We start from the raw sequence: 20884 nt of genomic DNA, 5'->3' as shown, positions 1-20884 counted from the left end.
CAGTCCCCTGCCCGTGCCCTCCCCTCGACCTCACCGCACCGTCGTGCTTGGCACCGCCCCCCGGCCATCCATTCAAGCCCCGCCGACCTCGAAATTGGGCGCAAGCATCTCCTACGCCCCACACCCCTATGATACACACAGATGCGCTTCCCCGGAGAACACGCGGAATAGGTGCTCCGCGCACCTAAGCGGGTGCTGCTTCTTTTAATTGCGGTTCGGCTGACCCTGAATTGAAATCCAGGCGGGCTACTGACCTCTAGCGAAGGTGAAATAGTAAAGGGAGGAAACCTTGTGCATTTAGTATCACAAAGAAGATGTAGTAAGAAGCACTCAACTAGTTTCTTTCGTGGGATCAATACGCTGTGAGTAGACGCGTAAGGTTTGCACGAATAAGGGAAGAGGAGTACCTCTTTCTGCTAGCAGTGTTGTGTCCTTCTGTTTTTCCAACGATCTTCTTGTGGTTCACTGGAAACGAGAAGTTGTGGAGGACGTTGGAGCCTTGGATGAACCCATGGCCAAGTTGTTGAGTGTGGTGCGGTGGCTATCTGTCGGTGGCAGGGAACCAAATCTGAGGCGGCGAACGACGGCATAGCGGGAACAACTCCGGTGCGGTGGACGGTTGCGATAGTGGAGCGGCAGTAGTGAGGCGCAGGACAGCGTGGTCGGAGTGGTTCTGTTACGGCGCACGTCAGCGTCGGCGTCGTGGAGGCAGCTCTGCCTCGGCATCAGCTGCTAAGTTGAAAGTGCAACTATCCCTAGGTGGTTTTGGTAATTCCTAACAACATATAGCTCATTGAGCTAACATCATTCCAAGATGAATTTTTCAGGAAAAGTTCAATGAATGGCATGGCATGGATGAGAAAAGTGGATCCCTCAAAATGCTAAGGAGAAAAGGATTGGCTCATGCTCAAAAGCTCAAGACTCTACATTTTATATTTTAGTGATCCAAGATCACATTTAGTCTATAGGAAAAGCCAATACTATCAAGGAGGGATGAGGTGTTGCTTAATGAGTTTCTTGCTCCACAGTGCTTAGTGATATGCTCCAAAACCCTCAACTACTTTCTCATATCAACATATGACCTAAACCAAAAGTCAAACTCGGCCCCACCGATTCTTTCTACCCGGCGCCACCGAGTTCAGATGTCATAGCCACTACCACAAACCCTAGGCAAATTGGTCTCATCGATAGGGATCTCGGTCTCACCGAGATGGGGTTGTAATCTCTCTATTTCCCTTCATAACGTTTCGGTACCACCGAGATGAGCGATCAGTCCCACCGAGATTGCAATGTAAACTCCCTGTTTCCTTTTCATAACATTTTGGTCCCACCGAAATGAGCGAATCGGTCCCACCGAGTTTACCTGACCAACTCTCTGGTTAGCTTATTACCAAAGTCGGTCTCACCGAGTTTGTGTAATCGGTCTCACCGAGATTACGTTATGCCCTAACCCTAATCATATAGGTCCTACCGAGTTGCATGTCCGTCCCACCGAAAATCCTAACGGTCACTGCTAAATCGGTCTGACTGAGCTTACCAATTCGGTCCCACCGAGTTTGGCAAGTTGTGTGTAACGGTTAGATTTTGTGTGGAGGCTATATATACCCCTCCACTTCCTCTTCATTCGTGGAGAGAGCCATCAGAACAAACCTACACTTCCAAATTGTTGTTTCTGAGAAGGAACCACCTACTCATGTGTTGAGGCCAAGATATTCCATTCCTACCATATGAATCTTGATCTCTAGCCTTCCCCAAGTTGCTTTCCACTCAAATCTTTTTTGCACCAAACCCAAATCCTGTGAGAGAGAGTTGAGTGTTGGGGAGACTATCATTTGAAGCACAAGAGCAAGGAGTTCATCATCAACACACCATTTGTTACTTCTTGAAGAGTGGTGTCTCCTAGATTGGCTAGGTGTCACTTGGGAGCCTTCGACAAGATTGTGGAGTTGAACCAAGGAGTTTGTAAGGGCAAGGAGATCGCCTACTTCGTGAAGATCTACCGCTAGTGAGGCAAGTCCTTCATGGGCGACGGCCATGGTGGGTTGCTTCTTCGTGGACCCTTCGTGGGTGGAGACCTTCGTGGACTCGCACAACCGTTACCCTTCGTGGGTTGGAGTCTCCATCAACGTGGATGTACGATAGCACCACCTATCGGAACCACGGCTCAAAAATCACTGTGTCTCCAAATTGCGTTTGAATTCTCCAAACCCTTCCCTTTACATTCTTGCAAGTTGCATGCTTTACTTTCCGCTGCTCATATATTCTTTGCATGCTTGCTTGAATTGTGTTAAGATTGCTTGACTTGTGCTAAGATAGCTAAAATCTGCCAAATACTAAAATTGGGAAAAGGATAAGTATTTATTTGGTCAAGTAGTCTAATCACCCCCCCCCTCTAGACATACTTTCGATCCTACAAGTGGTATCAGAGCTTTGGTCTCCATTTGCTTTGATTTCCATAGCTTTTGGTGGTCATAGCCTTGGTTTCACAACCTAGGAGAGTATGGCGTCTAGTGAGGGAAATTATCACCATAGAGGTCCTTACTTTGATGGTACTAATTTTGCTAGTTGGAAGCATAAGATGAAAATGCATATTCTTGGATATAACCCCGCCGTTTGGGCTATTGTGTGTATTGGCTTGCAAGGTGAATTCTTTGATGGGAGAGAACCAAATCGTGAAGCTAGTGCGGAAGAGTTGAAGATGCTGCAATACAACGCTCAAGCTTGTGATATCCTCTTCAGTGGATTGTGCCCCGAAGAATTAAACAAAATCAGCCGTCTTGAGAATGCAAAGGAAATTTGGGACACTTTGATTGATATGCATGAAGGTACCGACTCCGTCAAGGAATCCAAGTTGGATGTGCTCCAAAGTCAAATTGACAAGTTCAAAACGAAGGATGGTGAAGGTGTCGCTGAAATGTACTCTAGGCTTGCTCTTATCACAAATGAGATTGCGGGCTTAGGAAGTGAAGAAATGACCGACAAATTGATCATCAAGAAGATCCTAAGAGCTTTGGACGGAAAATATGATACCGTGTGCACATTGATCCAAATCATGCCAAATTACAAAGATCTCAAGCCAACGGAAGTCATTGGAAGAATTGTTGCTCATGAGATGTCACTCAAGGATAAGGAGAACTTCACAACAAGTCTGTGGTGCTTACAACGCCTCATGTGAAGCCCCCACATCATCAAGTGAGAAACAAACCTTCAATGAAGAATTGAGCTTAATGGTGAAGAACTTCAACAAGTTCTACAAGTGTAGAAGCAAAGAAAGAAGGACAATGACAAAATATCTTCTAGTCGAGAGCACAATTGCTACAATTGTGGAAGACCCGGACACTATTCCAATGAGTGTACGGCACCCCACAAAAGAAGAGGAGAATCACCCAAGAGGAAAAGTAGAAGAGAAGAATCATCACCAAGAGAGAGGAGGAGTAGAGATGATCGTTATGAACGAAGAACATCCCGGAGAAGCAAGGATTCGGAAAGGAAGGACAAGTCATCAAGGAGCTGCACAAAACGAAGACATCAAGCTCATGTTGGTGAATGGGTATCCGGCTCCGACTCCGACAATCACTCTGACTCCGAATATACTCAAGATGAAGGTGTTGCCGGTCTAGCACTTGTGTCAACCAACTCCTACTACATATTTGACTCACCAAATGAAGGACTTGGAAGATGCTTCATGGCTAAAGGCCCAAAGGTAACACACCCTGAGTATGTTGATTTCAATAGTGATGAAGATGACTTGCTAGGTGATGATGATTTACTTGTTGACAACTCTAGTGATGAATACTATGATGAAACGTCAATTAATCATGCTAATCAAGATAAAACGAATGACAATGATAAGGAGAAGATTGAGCTTCTAACTAAAGAACTAAATACTCTTAAGTTGGCTCATGAAACTATCTTAGAAGATCATCGAGAACTTTTAAGGACTCATGAGAAGTTACGCTTTGAAAAGCTCAACCTTGAGCAAGAGCATGAGTTCTTAAAGGCAATCAATGATGATCTTCGTAAGAAAAGTTCTTCTTACATTGCCAAGCGTTTACTCTTATCTACTTACATGCCTCAAGTCAAGTCCACTAACAAGAACAAGAAGGATTCTTCCTCTAGTAGTAACAATAATCATGCTAAATCCAATGTTGTTGCTTCTAGTAGTTATCTCGATTCCACTAATGATTCTCTTAGCCAAGTTACACATGAGCAAGAAAATAGCTTATTGAAGGGAATTATAGAGAAAGGTGTTTACAAAAGCCTTGCCGGGAGTAAGCAATTTGAGGAAATTGTACGCAAGCAAGGAAGGCACCATAAGAACCGAGGTGTTGGTTCTGAACAAAAGTTCAATGCCAATGGAGTTGAGTGGGAAGAAGATCAATACCCCAAGAGGAAGTTTGTTCCTCAACAAGAGAAGTATGATCCTACTTCCTTCAAGGGGACACAAGCTCAAGATGATCTTCCACCACAAGACCAGAAGCAAAAAGGCAAGGACAAGCTTCAAGAGGAGATTGATGCATTTGAAGAAGCTCCTAAGGCCTTGGTCAAGTGGGTTCCCAAGACTACGTCAAGTTCTACTTCATCAAGTATGACTACAACTCCAAGGATTCCCATCAAGATGATGTGGATCCCAAAGAAGAAGAACTAGAGAGTTCTTGAGGGTGACTCCGCCAACATATTTCACTCATATCATTTTGGCAACAACAAGTGCAATCAACTTCCACATCTTGCACTAGTTCAAGGAGTCACAAACCCTCTTATTGGTAAGACAAGGGACAAGGTAACCTAATGCTTTCATAGACATCATCTTGTGTGTGCATCACTCTATGTCTATGGATATCCTTGTTTGTTCCTTGTGGGACTAACCCGTGTAGGTATTGAAAGTGCAACTCACACCAAGGAATTGCTCCAAATGATCTACATCAACATTGAGCATCCACATCTTCAACACCTACATGAAGTCATCATCGACAAAACCCAAGGTTAGTTTATCCCTCTAAGGGGGGATCTCACATCTAGGGGGAGCTTAACTCTAAGAATTGAGTCAAAGCAACTCTAATGGTGTGAACACATCAATGCATTATGTAAAAGTGGTAACCCCACTTGAGCTTAAACGATGAGTAGGACCTATGATCGAATGTTCTCATTTGACTCCTAAGTTAATATACTCATATATAGATGACCTAGTCATCGCCAATTCTTTGATAAATGCTAGAATTGGTTGTGCATGCTTTGCCACATATTTCATTTGCCATTTTATTGTGAGAGCATGTTGGTTGCATATTTTACTCATTCAAGGAAATCCACTTGTTGCTTTGATTGGTTGATTTCTCTTTTCTTTTGCCAAGTGGATGAACAAGAATGCCTAAGAACCTTCTCTAGCTATCTATGCTTTTCTCATCTCAAACTCTATTAATGCTACATCACAAAATTTGATCAAGTCGGATTCGAACCACTCTGTGTGAGGAGCACTCGGAGTCCCCGATTCGTCATAGACTTAAACTTCCAAAACTTCTTTGTGTGTTTCGGTCTGACCAATTCCTCCATTTCGATCATACCGAGATCACTAAGTCAATCTAGGTTTTCAATGTCGGTGCAACCAATTTGAAATTTTTGGTCACACCGAGTTGTTGTAACTGTATACACTTATGCATCTCGGTGCCACCGAGTTGTTCCACTCGGTCACACGGACAGGGTCGGGCTATATATACTCACGGGCAAAAATTTGGAAACTTTCTCCAAACCCTTTGCCCGTGCATAGCTCGCTCTGCCTCCAGGGTCTCTGGATCGTTCTCCTTGTCTCCAGCTGCCTCCAGTGGCTGGTCTCCGCCGCCGTCAACGGAATTCACCCCTTCTGTTGCCGCCGTAGCGAGTTCATCCCCAAGCTAGGGTATGGACTCGATCACAGTGCTATCCCCGTCCGATTCCTAGAACATTGTGTTCATCATGATTCTTGCCATGATTGAAACTACTCTATCCAGTCAAAACAATCCATAGTTTGGTAATGAATTGAAAATTTAGGGTTAGGTTTCCGCTGACACCATCTCGGACCCACCGAGTTGCAGAACTCGGTTCCACCGATTCGGCTAACGCCATTGCACAAGTGATTCTCGGTCTGACCGAGAATTGCAAATCGGTGTGACCGAGTTCAGGACTTTGTGAAACCCTAGGAGTCTCGGTGCCACCAAACTGTGACTCGGTCTGACCGACACTAGTTTAGGTTCCAAAAGCTGCTTCGGTATCACCGAGTTTGCAAATCGGTTGATCCAAAATGCTTTCTATGGAAAACTAAAACTAAGTTTTTGACTCATTCTTTTGCAAAAACCTCTGTATTTTGTGATGCTCATCCACTCTATCTCATCTATATTTATTCACAGGGTCAGCACTCTATGTTTGCAACATGTCTGATCAAAGTGACAGCCAAAACAGGGAAGAGGAGCAGATTCAGATGAGTGAGGGCACTAGTCCCTCTAGTACCTCTGATGAGGGCAGCAGGAGCACCCCAAGAAACTTACCTAAGGTTGCCACCAGAACTAGAAAGAAGAAAACTTCAGAATCTGAGGATGAAGACTATGTGGCAGTAGAGGATGAGGCCACTTCCAAGAAGAAGGTGGTCAAGAAAGAATATGGATCAGCTGCAGCCACTAAGCCAGTAGTGCAGAAAAAGGCACCTGCAAGAAGGATACCCACTTCCAAACCCAGGAAGGTTGCCACTAGAGAAACCATGAAGTTTACTATTGAGTCAGAAGATGAAGCTGCTGGTCAAGACAAAAAGAAGAAGAGAGTCAGAACCACTACTGCCAAAGTTCTTGGCAATCCCTCTATGAGGACAGACTCTAAGGAAGAGGAAGAAGAGGTTGCTGCACCAGCACCCAAGGCTCAGAAGCTTGTGGGTGATGCTATAAGGTCAGGGGCTGCATCATCAAAGCCCAAAGAAGCACCCAAAGCTGCCTCCAAACCAAAGACTGCACCAAAGAGGAATACCAGAAACATATCTGCTGCTGAGAAGAACAAGGCCCCAGTGCCGGAAACTGCTGCTGAAGAAGAAGATGATGAAGAGCATGTTCTGAGAAAGTTGAAGCCAAAGATTCCAGACCACAATGATGCTCATCTTGTGGCTGAGAACATGAAGCTGAGGACGGATGCAGGATTCAGACAGTGGAGGTTATCTGATCCCTATGCTATCAGGAGAAGGACTGCTGTTGACTACATGTTCCATACTAAGGAACAACAGGATTTCTATGAGACAGTATTGTTGGACAAGAAGCCTATAGTTTGTGACATGAGGTGGGTGGACTAGACCTACATGAAGGAAAATTAGGAACACTATCTTGGAGTGTATGACAGTTTCAGTGCTTGTGGAGTTGCAGACTTTGTTGGGCAGAAGCTCACAAAGTGGAATAATGAGCTCATAATGCAATTCTACTCCACAGCACACTTCTATCCAGATGGCAGGATAGTGTGGATGTCTGAAGGTACAAGGTACCAATCAACTATTGAGGAATGGGCAAATCTGATCAGTGCACCTAAGGAGAAGGAAGATGACTTGGATGTCTATGCCAAGAAGAAGATGGATCACAACACTATGGCACATATGTACAGAGATATCCCTGATGCTGCAGTTGAGACACATAAGTTTGGATCTGTACACTATCTTCTGTCAGGACTGCCAACCATCAACTGGATCCTTAGGCACACTCTCTTGCCCAAGTTAGGTGACCACAACATGATCAGAGGCCATGCAATAAACTTGCTACACCTATTTGATGTGCCACAAAAATTCAAGGTCATGAGCCTCATTGTTGAGACTATCAAGAGGACAGCAGCTGACCAGAAAAGAAGTTGTGGGTATGCCCCATAGATCCAGGAGCTGATAAACTCCAAGATGGGCATAGGCACATACTTGCTAGACAAGGAACATTTTGCTATATATCCAAACTTTGAGGATAACCAAGTGGTTATGAATGAAGATGAGCCATCTTATGTGCATGCTCAAGCCAAGAAGGAGAAGGCAAGGACAGAGAAGGCTACCAAGATGCCAACAATGGAAGAGGCATCTCAGTACTTTCTGAAGAGCAAACAGGATCAACTAGGCTACTTGATTGCATCCACTCTGAGGATTGAGAAAGGGCTGGCCACCTTGACTCAAAACCAGGAGAGCCTGGAGAGGATCATGGAGCAGAAGTTCTATAACTTAGATGTGAAGGTAACTGAGATCCAGTCTGTTGTTGAGCAGCTTCAGGATGACATGGAGGAGAGGAAGGGCAAGACAACCACTGATGCATTTGCCAGAGTGCCTAGAGCTCAGAGATCAGCTGCAGTGCCAGTGACAGACACCAGAGCCACTTCATCTGCACCAGCTATAGCTCCTACAGCTCCAGTGCAACCAGCTTCAGCACCCACACCTCCATCTCCATCCACATTTACCGAAGTCTTCGTCCAAGGAGCCATCTCTACACCACCACCTGAAGATCAAGCCTGAAAGTTGATCTAGTGCTATGCATTTTTTATGAACTTTTTGGTAACTTGTTGCCAAAGGGGGAGAAAAATGTATAGATCATAGGCTTCGAGAGAGAGTGTTGCTTTTTATTCTCTCTTCCTTTGGTGGTTGAACTCTATTTGCTTGTTTCAGATACTCTATGTCTGTGTGATACTTGATGATCATGTGTTTGATCATATGCTACATTTATGCTTATTGGATGACATTATCTCGTTTATCTCTATATGATCATTCACTTTGCTTGGTGATGAGTGCATGTATTCAGTTATTATCATTTTGAGCACTCCACCAAGATGTATGTGACATGGAAGAGTTACCCATGAGCCTAACTCCTTGTGCATTTGCAGTCCAAAGCAAATCTTAAACTATGCACAAATTTAGGGGGAGCTCTTGATTATCACATACTTCTCAAAGCGACTATCTTTTTCACTCTTATTATCATTTGTCGAAGCTTTGACCTATATGTTGTCATCAATTACCAAAAAGGGGGAGATTGAAAGTGCAACTATCCCTAGGTGGTTTTGGTAATTCCTAACAACATATAGCTCATTGAGCTAACATCATTCCAAGATGAATATTTTAGGAAAAGCTCAATGAATGTCATGGCATGGATGAGAAAAGTGGATCCCTCAAAATGCTAAGGAGAAAAGGATTGGCTCAAGCTCAAAAGCTCAAGACTCTACATGTTATATTTTAGTGATCCAAGATCACATTGAGTCTATAGGAAAAGCCAATACTATCAAGGAGGGATGAGGTGTTGCTTAATGAGTTTCTTGCTCCACAGTGCTTAGTGATATGCTCCAAAACCCCTCAACTACTTTCTCATATCCACATATGACCTAAACCAACAGTCAAACTCGGCCCCGCCGATTCTTTCTACCCGGCGCCACCGAGTTCAGATGTCATAGCCACTGCCACAAACCCTAGGCAAATCGGTCTCACCGATAGGGATCTCGGCCTCACCGAGATGGGGTTGTAATCTAACTGTTTCCCTTCGTAACGTTTCGGTACCACCGAGATGAGCGATCGGTCCCACCGAGATTGCAATGTAAACTCCCTGTTTCCTTTTTGTAACATTTCGGTCACACCGAAATGAGCGAATCGGTCCCACCGAGTTTACCTGACCAACTCTCTAGTTAGCTTATTACCAAAATCGGTCTCACCGAGTTTGTGTAATCGGTCTCACCGAGATTACGTTATGCCCTAACCCTAATCATATTGGTCCTACCTAGTTGCATGTCGGTCCCACCGAAAATCCTAACGGTCACTAGATTTGCTAAATCGGTTTGACCGAGTTTACCAATTCGGTCCCACCGAGTTTGGCAAGTTGTGTGTAACGGTTAGATTTTGTGTGGAGGCTATATATACCCCTCCACCTCCTCTTCATTCGTGGAGAGAGCCATCGGAACAAACCTACACTTCCAACTTGTTGTTTCTGAGAAGGAACCACCTACTCATTTGTTGAGGCCAAGATATTCCATTCCTACCATATGAATCTTGATCTCTAGCCTTCCCCAAGTTGCTTTCCACTCAAATCTTCTTTCCACCAAATCCAAATCCTGTGAGAGAGAGTTGAGTGTTGGGGAGACTATCATTTGAAGCACAAGAGCAAGGAGTTCATCATCAACACACCATTTGTTACTTCTTGGAGAGTGGTGTCTCCTAGATTGGCTAGGTGTCACTTGGGAGCCTCCGACAAGATTGTGGAGTTGAACCAAAGAGTTTGTAAGGGCAAGGAGATCTCCTACTTCGTGAAGATCTATCGCTAGTGAGGCAAGTCCTTCATGGGCGACGACCATGGTGGGATAGACAAGGTTGCTTCTTCGTGGACCCTTCGTGCGTGGAGACCTCCGTGGACTCGCGCAACCATTACCCTTCGTGGGTTGAAGTCTCCATCAATGTGAATGTACGATAGCACCACCTATCGGAACCACGGCTCAAAAATCACCGTGTCTCCAAATTGCGTTTGAATTCTCCAAACCCTTCCCTTTACATTCTTGCAAGTTGCATGCTTTACTTTCCACTGCTCATATACTCTTTGCATGCTTGCTTGAATTGTGTTAAGATTGCTTGACTTGTGCTAAGATAGCTAAAATCTGCCAAAGACTAAAATTGGGAAAAGGATAAGTTTTTATTTGGTCAAGTAGTCTAATCACCCCCCCCCTCTAGACATACTTTCGATCCTACATAAGCCCTTGAGGGTGTTGAGGTTGCGGTTGCGTTGGATGACGATGTCGGGGTACCGGCTCCGGCGTGATGTAGGAGAGCGGCGGTGGATTGGGCGCTATGGGGTGGAGGATGGAGGAGGCTGGGGTTTCGCGGCTGGTGGAGAGGGTGTTTTGGCGCCCATGGAGTATGAATGGGGAACCGGAGGGAGGCGGGGAACTAAGGGGGAACAATGTTTTGGTTTGGGACGCGCTTGTTTGAAATTTGGGGAAAGTTACAAACTTTGCCCCATCTAAAATTTCTAACATATTGCGGGTTGGGGGTAGGACAGTAATCTCAGGTGTCCCAAATTTGGTGAAGTTACAAACCTACCCCGGTTTACACCTTTGGACATCGGGCCGATAGGCTACACGGGCGAGAGGTAGGACAGTAATTTCCTACCACCAAACATTAGTCTCGCATAGTTTTGGGTGACCAGAGGCCTATTTGGCACTTCGTTCAATATTTGGGAGCAGAAGCATTAATGTTTTCGGTTCTCTTCAATTGAACTTTCAGGATTTGTCAAACTTCACAAATCTTTACTCTTGAAAATCCTAAAGCTACGATTATTTTGGAATGGAGGGGGTACATGAATATACATTGTACACGAGTATGTTGGGGAACGTAGCAGAAATTCAAAATTTTCCTACGAATCACCAAGATCTATCTATGGAGAAACCAGCAACGAGGGAAAGGAGAGTGCATCTACATACCCTTGTAGATCGCTAACCGGAAGCGTTCAAGATAACGGGGTTGAAGGAGTCGTACTCGTCGTGATCCAAATCACCGGAGATCCTAGTGCCGAACGGACGGCACCTCCGCGTTCAACACACGTACAGCCCGCTGACGTCTCCCATGCGTTGATCCAGCAAGGAGAGAGGGAGAGGTTGAGGAAGACTCCATCCAGCAGCAGCACAACGGCGTGGTGGTGATGGAGGAGCGTGGTAGTCCAGCAGGGCTTCGCCGAGGACCACGAGATATGAGGAGAAGGGAGAGAGGTAGGGCTGCGCCAAGAGGAGAAGTTCTCATATCTTGGGTTGTTCCAATGCCTCCAATATATATAGGGGGAGGGGGGGCTGCGCCCCCACCTAGGTTTCCACCCCTAGGGGGCGGCGGCCAGCCCTAGATGGGACTTGGAGGGGGCGGCCGAGAGGGGGAGAGAGGGGGCGCGCCCTAGGGTGGGCCTATAGGCCCATCTGCGCCTAGGGTTTCCCCTCTCCCCTCCTAGTTGCGCCTTGGGCAAGGGTGGGAGGCGCACCATCCCACTCTGGGGCTGGTCCCTTTCCACTCTAGGCCCATGCAAGCCTCCGGGGCCGGTGGCCCCACTTGGTGGACCCCCGGGACCCTCCCGGTGGTCCCGGTACGTTACCGATAAAACCTGAAACTTTTCCGGTGACCAAAACAGGACTTCCTATACATAAATCTTCACCTCCGGACCATTCCGGAACTCCTCGTGACGTCCAGGATCTCATCCGGGACTCCGAACAACATTCAGTAACCACATACAAACTTCCTTTATAACCCTAGCGTCATCGAACCTTAAGTGTGTAGACCCTACGGGTTCGGGAACCATGTAGACATGACCGAGACGTTCTCCGGTCAATAACCAACAGCGGGATCTGGATACCCATGTTGGCTCCCACATGTTCCACGATGATCTCATCGGATGAACCACGATGTCAAGGACTCAATCGATCCCGTATACAATTCCCTTTGTCTAGCGGTATTGTACTTGCCCGAGATTCGATCGTCGGTATACCGATACCTTGTTCAATCTCGTTACCGGCAAGTCTCTTTACTCGTTCCATAACACATCATCCCGTGATCAACCCCTTGGTCACATTGTGCACATTATGATGATGTCCTGCCGAGTGGGCCCAGAGATACCTCTCCGTTTACACGGAGTGACAAATCCTAGTCTCGATTCATGCCAACCCAACAGACACTTTCGGAGATACCTGTAGTGCACCTTTATAGCCACCCAGTTACGTTGTGACGTTTGGTACACCCAAAGCATTCCTACGGTATCCGGGAGTTGCACAATCTCATGGTATAAGGAAATGATACTTGACATTAGAAAAGCTTTAGCATACGAACTACACGATCCTTGTGCTAGGCTTAGGATTGGGTCTTGTCCATCACATCATTCTCCGAATGATGTGATCCTGTTATCAATGACATCCAATGTCCATGGTCAGCAAACCGTAACCATCTATTGATCAACAAGCTAGTCAATCAGAGGCTTACTAGGGACATGGTGTTGTCTATGTATCCACACATGTATGTGAGTTTCCTATCAATACAATTATAGCATGGATAATAAACGATTATCATGAACAAGGAAATATAATAATAACTAATTTATTATTGCATCTAGGGCATATTTCCAACAGTCTCCCACTTGCACTAGAGTCAATAATCTAGTTCACACCGCCATGTGATTAACACTCACAGGTCACATCGCCATGTGACCAACATCCAAAGAGTTTACTGGTGTCATTAAACTAGTTCACATCATCATGTGATTAAGACTCAATGAGTTCTGGGGTTTGATCATGTTTTGCTTGTAAGAGAGGTTTTAGTCAACGGGTCTGCAACATTCAGATCCATATGTACTTCGCAATTCTCTATGTCATATTGTAAATGCTACTTCCACGCTCCACTTGGAGCTATTCCAAATGGTTGTTCCACTATACGTATCCGGTTTGCTACTTAGAGTCATTCAGATAGGTGTTAAAGCTTGCATCGATGTAACCCTTTACGTCGAACTCTTTATCACCTCCATAATTGAGAAACATATTCTTATTCTTCTAAGGACAATTTTGACCGCTATCTGGTGATCCACTCCTTGATCACCTTTGTACCCTCTTGCCAGACATGTGGCAAGGCACACATCAGGTGCGGTACTCAGCATAGCATACTGTAGAGCCTACGTCTAAAGCATAGGGGACGACCTTCGTCCTTTCTCTCTTTTCTGCCGTGGTCGAGATTTAAGTCTTAACTTCATCCCTTACAAATCAGCCAAGAACTCCTTCTTTGACTGATCCATCTTGAACACCTTCAAGATCATGTCAAGGTATGTGCTCATTTTGAAAGTACCATTAAGCGTTTTGATCCATCCTCATAGATCTTGATGCTCAATGTTCAAGTAGCTTAATCCAGGTTTTCTATTGAAAAAAAAAACATCTTTTCAAATAACCCTATATGCTTTTCCAGAAATTCTACATCATTTCTGATCAACAATATGTCAACAACATATACTCATCAGAAATTCTATAGTGCTCCCACTCACTTCTTTGGAAATACAAGTTTCTCACAAATTTTGTATTAACCCAAAATCTTTGATCATCTCATCAAAGCGTACATTCCAACTCCGAGATGCTTACTCCAGTCCTAAGAAGGATTGCTGGAGCTTTGCATACTTACTAGCGTCTTTCAGGATTGACAAAACCTTCTGGTTGTATCACATACAACCTTTCCTCAAGTATAACGTCGAGGAAACAATGTTTTGACATCCTATCTGCAAGATTTCATAAATCATTCAGTAATTGCTAATATAATCCCAACAGATTCTTAGCATCGCTACGAGTGAGAAAGTCTCATCGTAGTCAACTCCTTGAACTTGTCGGAAAACATCTAAACGACAAGTCGAGCTTTCTTAATGGTGATACTTACCATCATTGTTTGTCTTCTTCTAAAATCCATCTGTACCCAATAGCCTTACGACCATCAAGCAGTTCTTCCAAAGTCATGGATCCTTTCTCGGATTTTATGGCTCCTAACCATTTGTCGGAATTTGGGCCCACCATCGCTTCTCCATAGCTCGTAGGTTCATTGTTGTCTAGCAACATGACCTTCAAGACAGGATCACCGTACCACTCCAAAGAAGTACGCGTCCTTGTCGTCCTACGAGGTTCGGTAGTGACTTGATCCGAAGTTTCATGATAACTATCATAAGCTTCTACTTCAATTGGTGTAGGCGCCACAGGAACAACTTCATGTGCCCTGCTACACACTAGTTGAAGTGACGGTTCAGTAACCTCATCAAGTCTCCACCATCCTCCCACTCAACTTTCTGAGACAAACTTTTCCTCAAGAAAGGACCCGATTCAAGAAACAATTCCTATTGCTTTTGGATCTGAATTAGGAGGTATACCCAACTGTTTTGGGTGTCCTATGAAGATGCATTTTATCCGCTTTGGGTTCGAGCTTATCAACCTGAAACTTTTCACATAAGCGTCGCAGCCCCAAACCTTTAAGAAACGACAACTTAGGTTTCTCCAAACGGTGTCGTCTCAACGGAATTACGTGGTACCCTATTAAATTGAGTGCGGTTGTCTCTAATGCCTAACCCATGAACGATAGTGGTAATTCGATAAGAGACATCATGGTACGCACCATATCCAATAGGGTGCAACTATGATGTTCGGACACACCATCTCACTATGGTGTTCTAGGCGGTATTCATTGTGAAACAATTTCCACAATGTCTTAATTGCGTGCCAAAGCTCGTAACTCAGATACTCATCTCTATGATCATATCATAGACATTCTATCCTCTTGTCACGAAGATCTTAAACTTCACTCTAAAATTAATTGAACCATTCAATAATTCAGACTTGTGTTTCATCAAGTAAATATACTCAACATCTACTCGAATCATCTGTGAAGTAAGAACATAACGATATTCACAGCATACCTCAGCACTCATTGGACTGCACACATCAAAATGTGTTGCTTCCAACAAGTTGCTATCTTGTTCCATTTTACTGAAACCGAGGCTTTTCAGTCATCTTGCTTATGTGGTATGATTTTCATATCTCAAGTGATTCAAAATCAAGTGAGTCCAAACGATCCATCTGCATGGAGTTTCTTCATGCGTATACACCAATAGACATGGTTTGCATGTCTCAAACTTTTCAAAAACGAGTGAGTCCAAAGATCCATCAACATGGAGCTTCTTCATGCATTTTACACCAATATGACTTACATGGCAGTGCCACAAGTAAGTGGTACTATCATTACTATCTTATATCTTTTGGCATGAAAATGTGTATCACTATGATCGAGATTCAATAAACCATTCATTTAGGTGCAAGACCATTGAAGGTATTATTCAAATAAACAGAGTAACCATTATTCTCCTTAAATGAATAACCGTATTGTGATAGACATAATCCAATCATGTCTATGCTCAACGCAAACACCAAATAACAATTATTTAGGTTTAACACCAATCTCGTTGGTAGAGGGAGCGTGCGATGCTTGATTACATCAAGCTTGGAAAAACTTCCAACACATATCGTCAGCTCACCTTTAGCTAGTCTCCGTTTTTTCCGTAGCTTTTATTTCGAGTTACTAACACTTAGCAACCGAACCGGTATCTAATTCCCTGGTGCTACTAGGAGTACTAGTAAAGTACACATTAACATAATGTATATCCAATATACTTCTATCGACCTTGCCAGCCTTCTTATCTACCAAGTATCTAGCGTAATCCTGCTCCAGTGGCTGTTCCCCTTATTACAGAAGCACTTAGTCTCGGGTTTAGGTTCAACCTTGGGTTTCTTTACTGGAGCAGCAGCTGATTTGCCATTTCATGAAGTATCCCTTCTTGCCCTTGCCCTTCTTGAAACTAGTGATTTCACCAACCATCAACAATTGATGCTCCTTCTTGATTTCTACTTTAGCGGTGTCAAACATCGTGAATACCTCAAGGATCATCATATCTATCCCTGATATGTTATAGTTCATCACGAAGCTCTAGCAGCTTGGTGGCAATGACTTTGGAGAAACATCACTATCTTATCTGGAAGATCAACTCCCACTCGATTCAAGTGATTGTGGTACTCAGACAATCTGAGCACAAGCTCAACGATTGAGCTTTTCTCCCTTAGTTTTTAGGCTAAGAAAATCGTCGGAGGTCTTATACCTCTTGACATGGGCATGAGCCTGAAATCCCAATTTCAGCCCTCGAAACATCTCATATGTTCCGCGATGTTTCAAAAAACGTCTTTGGTGCCTATTCTCTAAACCATTTAACTGAACTATCATGTAGTTATCAAAAATGTGTATGTTCGATGTTCGCAACATCCACAAACGACGTTTGGGGTTTAGCACACTAAGCGGTGCATTAAGGACATAAGCTTTCTATTGTCCGCATAATCGCTACTATCAACTTTCAACTATATTTTCTCTAGCAACATATCTAAACAGTGGAACTAAAGCGCGAGCTTACGACATAATTTGCAAAGATATTTTGACTATGTTCAGGATAATTAAGTTCATCTTATGAACTCCCACTCAGATAGACATCCCTCTAGTCATCTAAGTGATTACATGATCCGAGTCAACTAGGCCGTGTCCGATCATCACGTGAGACGGACGAGTCATCATCGGTGAACATCTTCATGTTGATCGTATCTACTATACGACTCATGCTCGACCTTTCGGTCTCTTGTGTTCCGAGGCCATGTCTGTACATGCTAGGCTCGTCAAGTCAAGCTAAGTGTTTCGCGTGTGTAAATCTGTCTTACACCCGTTGTATGTGAACGTAAGAATCCATCACACCCGATCATCACGTGGTGCTTAGAAATGACGAACTTTCGCAACGGTGCACAGTTAGGGGGAACACTTTCTTGAAATTTTAATGAGGGATCATCTTATTTACTACCGTCGTTCTAAGCAAATAAGATGTATAAACATGATAAACATCACATGCAATCAAAAAGTGACATGATATGGCCAATATTATTTTGCTCCTTTTGATCTCCATCTTCGGGGCTCCATGATCATCATCGTCACCGGCATGACACCATGATCTCCATCATCATGATCTCCATCATCGTGTCTCCATGAAGTTGTCTCGCCAACTTATTACTTCTACTACTATGGCTACCGGTTAGCAATAAAGTAAAGTAATTACATGGCGTTGTTCAATGACACGCAGGTCATACAATAAATAAAGACAACTCCTATGGCTCCTGCCGGTTGTCATACTCATCGACATGCAAGTCGTGATTCCTATTACAAGAACATGATCAATCTCATACATCACATATATTCATCACATTCTTCTTGGCCATATCACATCACATAGCATACCCTGCAAAAACAAGTTAGACGTCCTCTAATTGTTGTTTGCATGTTTTATGTGGCTGCTATGGGTTTCTAGCAAGAACGTTTCTTACCTACGCAAAAACCACAACGCGATATGTCAATTGCTATTTACCCTTCATAAGGACCCTTTTCATCGAATCCGTTCCGACTAAAGTGGGAGAGACTGGCACCCGCTAGCCACCTTATGCACCAAGTGCATGTCAGTCGGTGGAACCTGTCTCACGTAAGTGTACGTGTAAGGTCGGTCCGGGCCGCTTCATCCCACAATACCGTCGAAACAAGATTGGACTAGTAACAGTAAGCATATTGAACAAGATCAATGCGCACAACTACTTTGTGTTCTACTCGTGCAAAGAATCTACGCAATAGACCTAGCTCATGATGCCACTGTTGGGGAACGTAGCAGAAATTCAAAATTTTCCTACGAATCACCAAGATCTATCTATGGAGAAACCAGCAACGAGGGAAAGGAGAGTGCATCTACATACCCTTGTAGATCGCTAAGCGGAAGCATTCAAGAGAACGGGGTTGAAGGAGTCGTACTCGTCGTGATCCAAATCACCGGAGATCCTAGTGCCGAACGGACGGCACCTCCGCGTTCAACACACGTACAGCCCGGTGACGTCTCCCATGCCTTGATCCAGCAAGGAGAGAGAGAGAGGTTGAGGAAGACTCCATCCAGTAGCAGCACAATGGCGTGGTGGTGATGGAGGAGTGTGGTAGTCCAGCAGGGCTTCGCCAAGCACCGCGAGATATGAGGAGAAGGGAGAGAGGTAGGGCTGCGCCAAGAGGAGAAGTTCTCATATCTTGGGCTGTTCCAATGCCTCCAATATATATAGGGGGAGGGGGGGCTGCGCCCCCACCTAGGTTTCCACCCCTAGGGGGCGGCGGCCAGCCCTAGATGGGACTTGGAGGGGGCGGCCAAGAGGGGGAGAGAGGGGGCGCGCCCTAGGGTGGGCCTATAGGCCCATCTGCGCCTAGGGTTTCCCCTCTCCCCTCCTAGCTGCGCCTTGGGCAAGGGTGGGAGGCGCACCAGCCCACTCTGGGGCTGGTCCCTTTCCACTCTAGGCCCATGCAAGCCTCCGGGGCCGGTGGCCCCACTTGGTGGACCCCCGGGACCCTCCTGGTGGTCCCGGTACGTTACCGATAAAAACCGAAACTTTTCCGGTGACCAAAACAGGACTTCCTATATATAAATCTTCACCTCTGGACCATTCCGGAACTCCTCCTGACGTCCGAGATCTCATCTGGGACTCCGAACAACATTCAGTAACCACATACAAACTTCCTTTATAACCCTAGCGTCATCGAACCTTAAGTGTGTAGACCGTACGGGTTCGGGAACCATGCAGACATGACCGAGACGTTCTCCGGTCAATAACCAACGGCAGGATCTAGATACCCATGTTGGATCCCACATGTTCCACGATGATCTCATCGGATGAACCACGATGTCAAGGACTCAATCGATCCCGTATACAATTCCCTTTGTCTAGCGGTATTGTACTTGCCCGAGATTCGATCGTCGGTATACCGATACCTTGTTCAATCTCGTTACCGGCAAGTCTCTTTACTCGTTCCGTAACACATCATCCCGTGATCAACCCCTTGGTCACATTGTGCACATTATGATGATGTCCTACCGAGTGGGCCCAGAGATACCTCTCCGTTTACACGGAGTGACAAATCCTAGTCTCGATTCATGCCAACCCAACAAACACTTTCGGAGATACCTGTAGTGCACCTTTATAGCCACCCAGTTATGTTGTGACGTTTGGTACACCCAAAGCATTCCTACGGTATCCGGGAGTTGCACAATCTCATGGTCTAAGGAAATGATACTTGACATTAGAAAAGCTTTAGCATACGAACTACACGATCCTTGTGCTAGGCTTAGGATTGGGTCTTGTCCATCACATCATTCTCCTAATGATGTGATCCCGTTATCAATGACATCCAATGTCCATGGTCAGGAAACCGTAACCATCTATTGATCAACGAGCTAGTCAATCAGAGGCTTACTAGGGACATGGTGTTGTCTATGTATCCACACATGTATGTGAGTTTCCTATCAATACAATTATAGCATGGATAATAAACGATTATCATGAACAAGGAAATATAATAATAACTAATTTATTATTGCCTCTAGGGCATATTTCCAACAGAGTATATATTAAAAAATATGCAACTTACCTCAGTTCATGCATGGTTCCAGATAATCTCCTTGGTTGCAAAAAAAAGTTAGACATGCGTATGAATATATATAGTTTAGAAACGCACAACAAAGATTGATGCCCCCTTTTACATCTGATTTACAAATGCCATTATCTCGGGTTCAAACAGATGAATGCACTTCCTATGAATTCGAATCTTCGAAACCCCCTTTATGTTGAATTCGACATGTATTCTATTTCGTAGCTAGCAATTTGGAATGTATCCATGCAAGTGACAAATGTATAAAGTGCTTCACACTAACAACATGGAGTGCACTAATTAATGTTTATATATGAATTGCAAAAGCATCCATTGCTTGTATTTCAAACCGCTCTCACTCTATGGATCGATAATATGAAATAAGCACATGCACATGCTAGAATTCAATAGAGTATGGGTGTCTGATAGACCGATTTTCGTCCATACGCAATTTGCAAAATTCATGATCTCATCCAAAAATAATAATGCCATTTATATTTTAATTTAATGCATAGAACTGCCTTTGACACATAGATGCACTCTGCCTCGGCCCATTCTCACAAACGAGTTGTATATCTCTCTATCTAATGCATAAGTACACACACTTTATATGCATCGGCATTTCTCTTTCACACATGCTCACAATCTCTCTCGGGGTGTCGAGGTGTCTCACGCACATGCTCTCTCTGTATCTCTCTCTCTCTCTCTTTCTGACTACTATGTACCACTCTTTTCACTATTCTCAGTTGGAAAACGCTATTTCTCTCACATGCATATATACACACGCACGGTCTCTACTAGCCCTCTATACGCACATATATGTGCCTACGTGTCTCCCGCGCGCACATTATCTTTAGGCCTCTC

Source organism: Triticum dicoccoides, chromosome 3B, assembly GCF_002162155.2.
Source record: "Triticum dicoccoides isolate Atlit2015 ecotype Zavitan chromosome 3B, WEW_v2.0, whole genome shotgun sequence".
NCBI lineage: Eukaryota > Viridiplantae > Streptophyta > Magnoliopsida > Poales > Poaceae > Triticum > Triticum dicoccoides.
Note: the sequence above shows the minus strand (reverse complement) of the source record.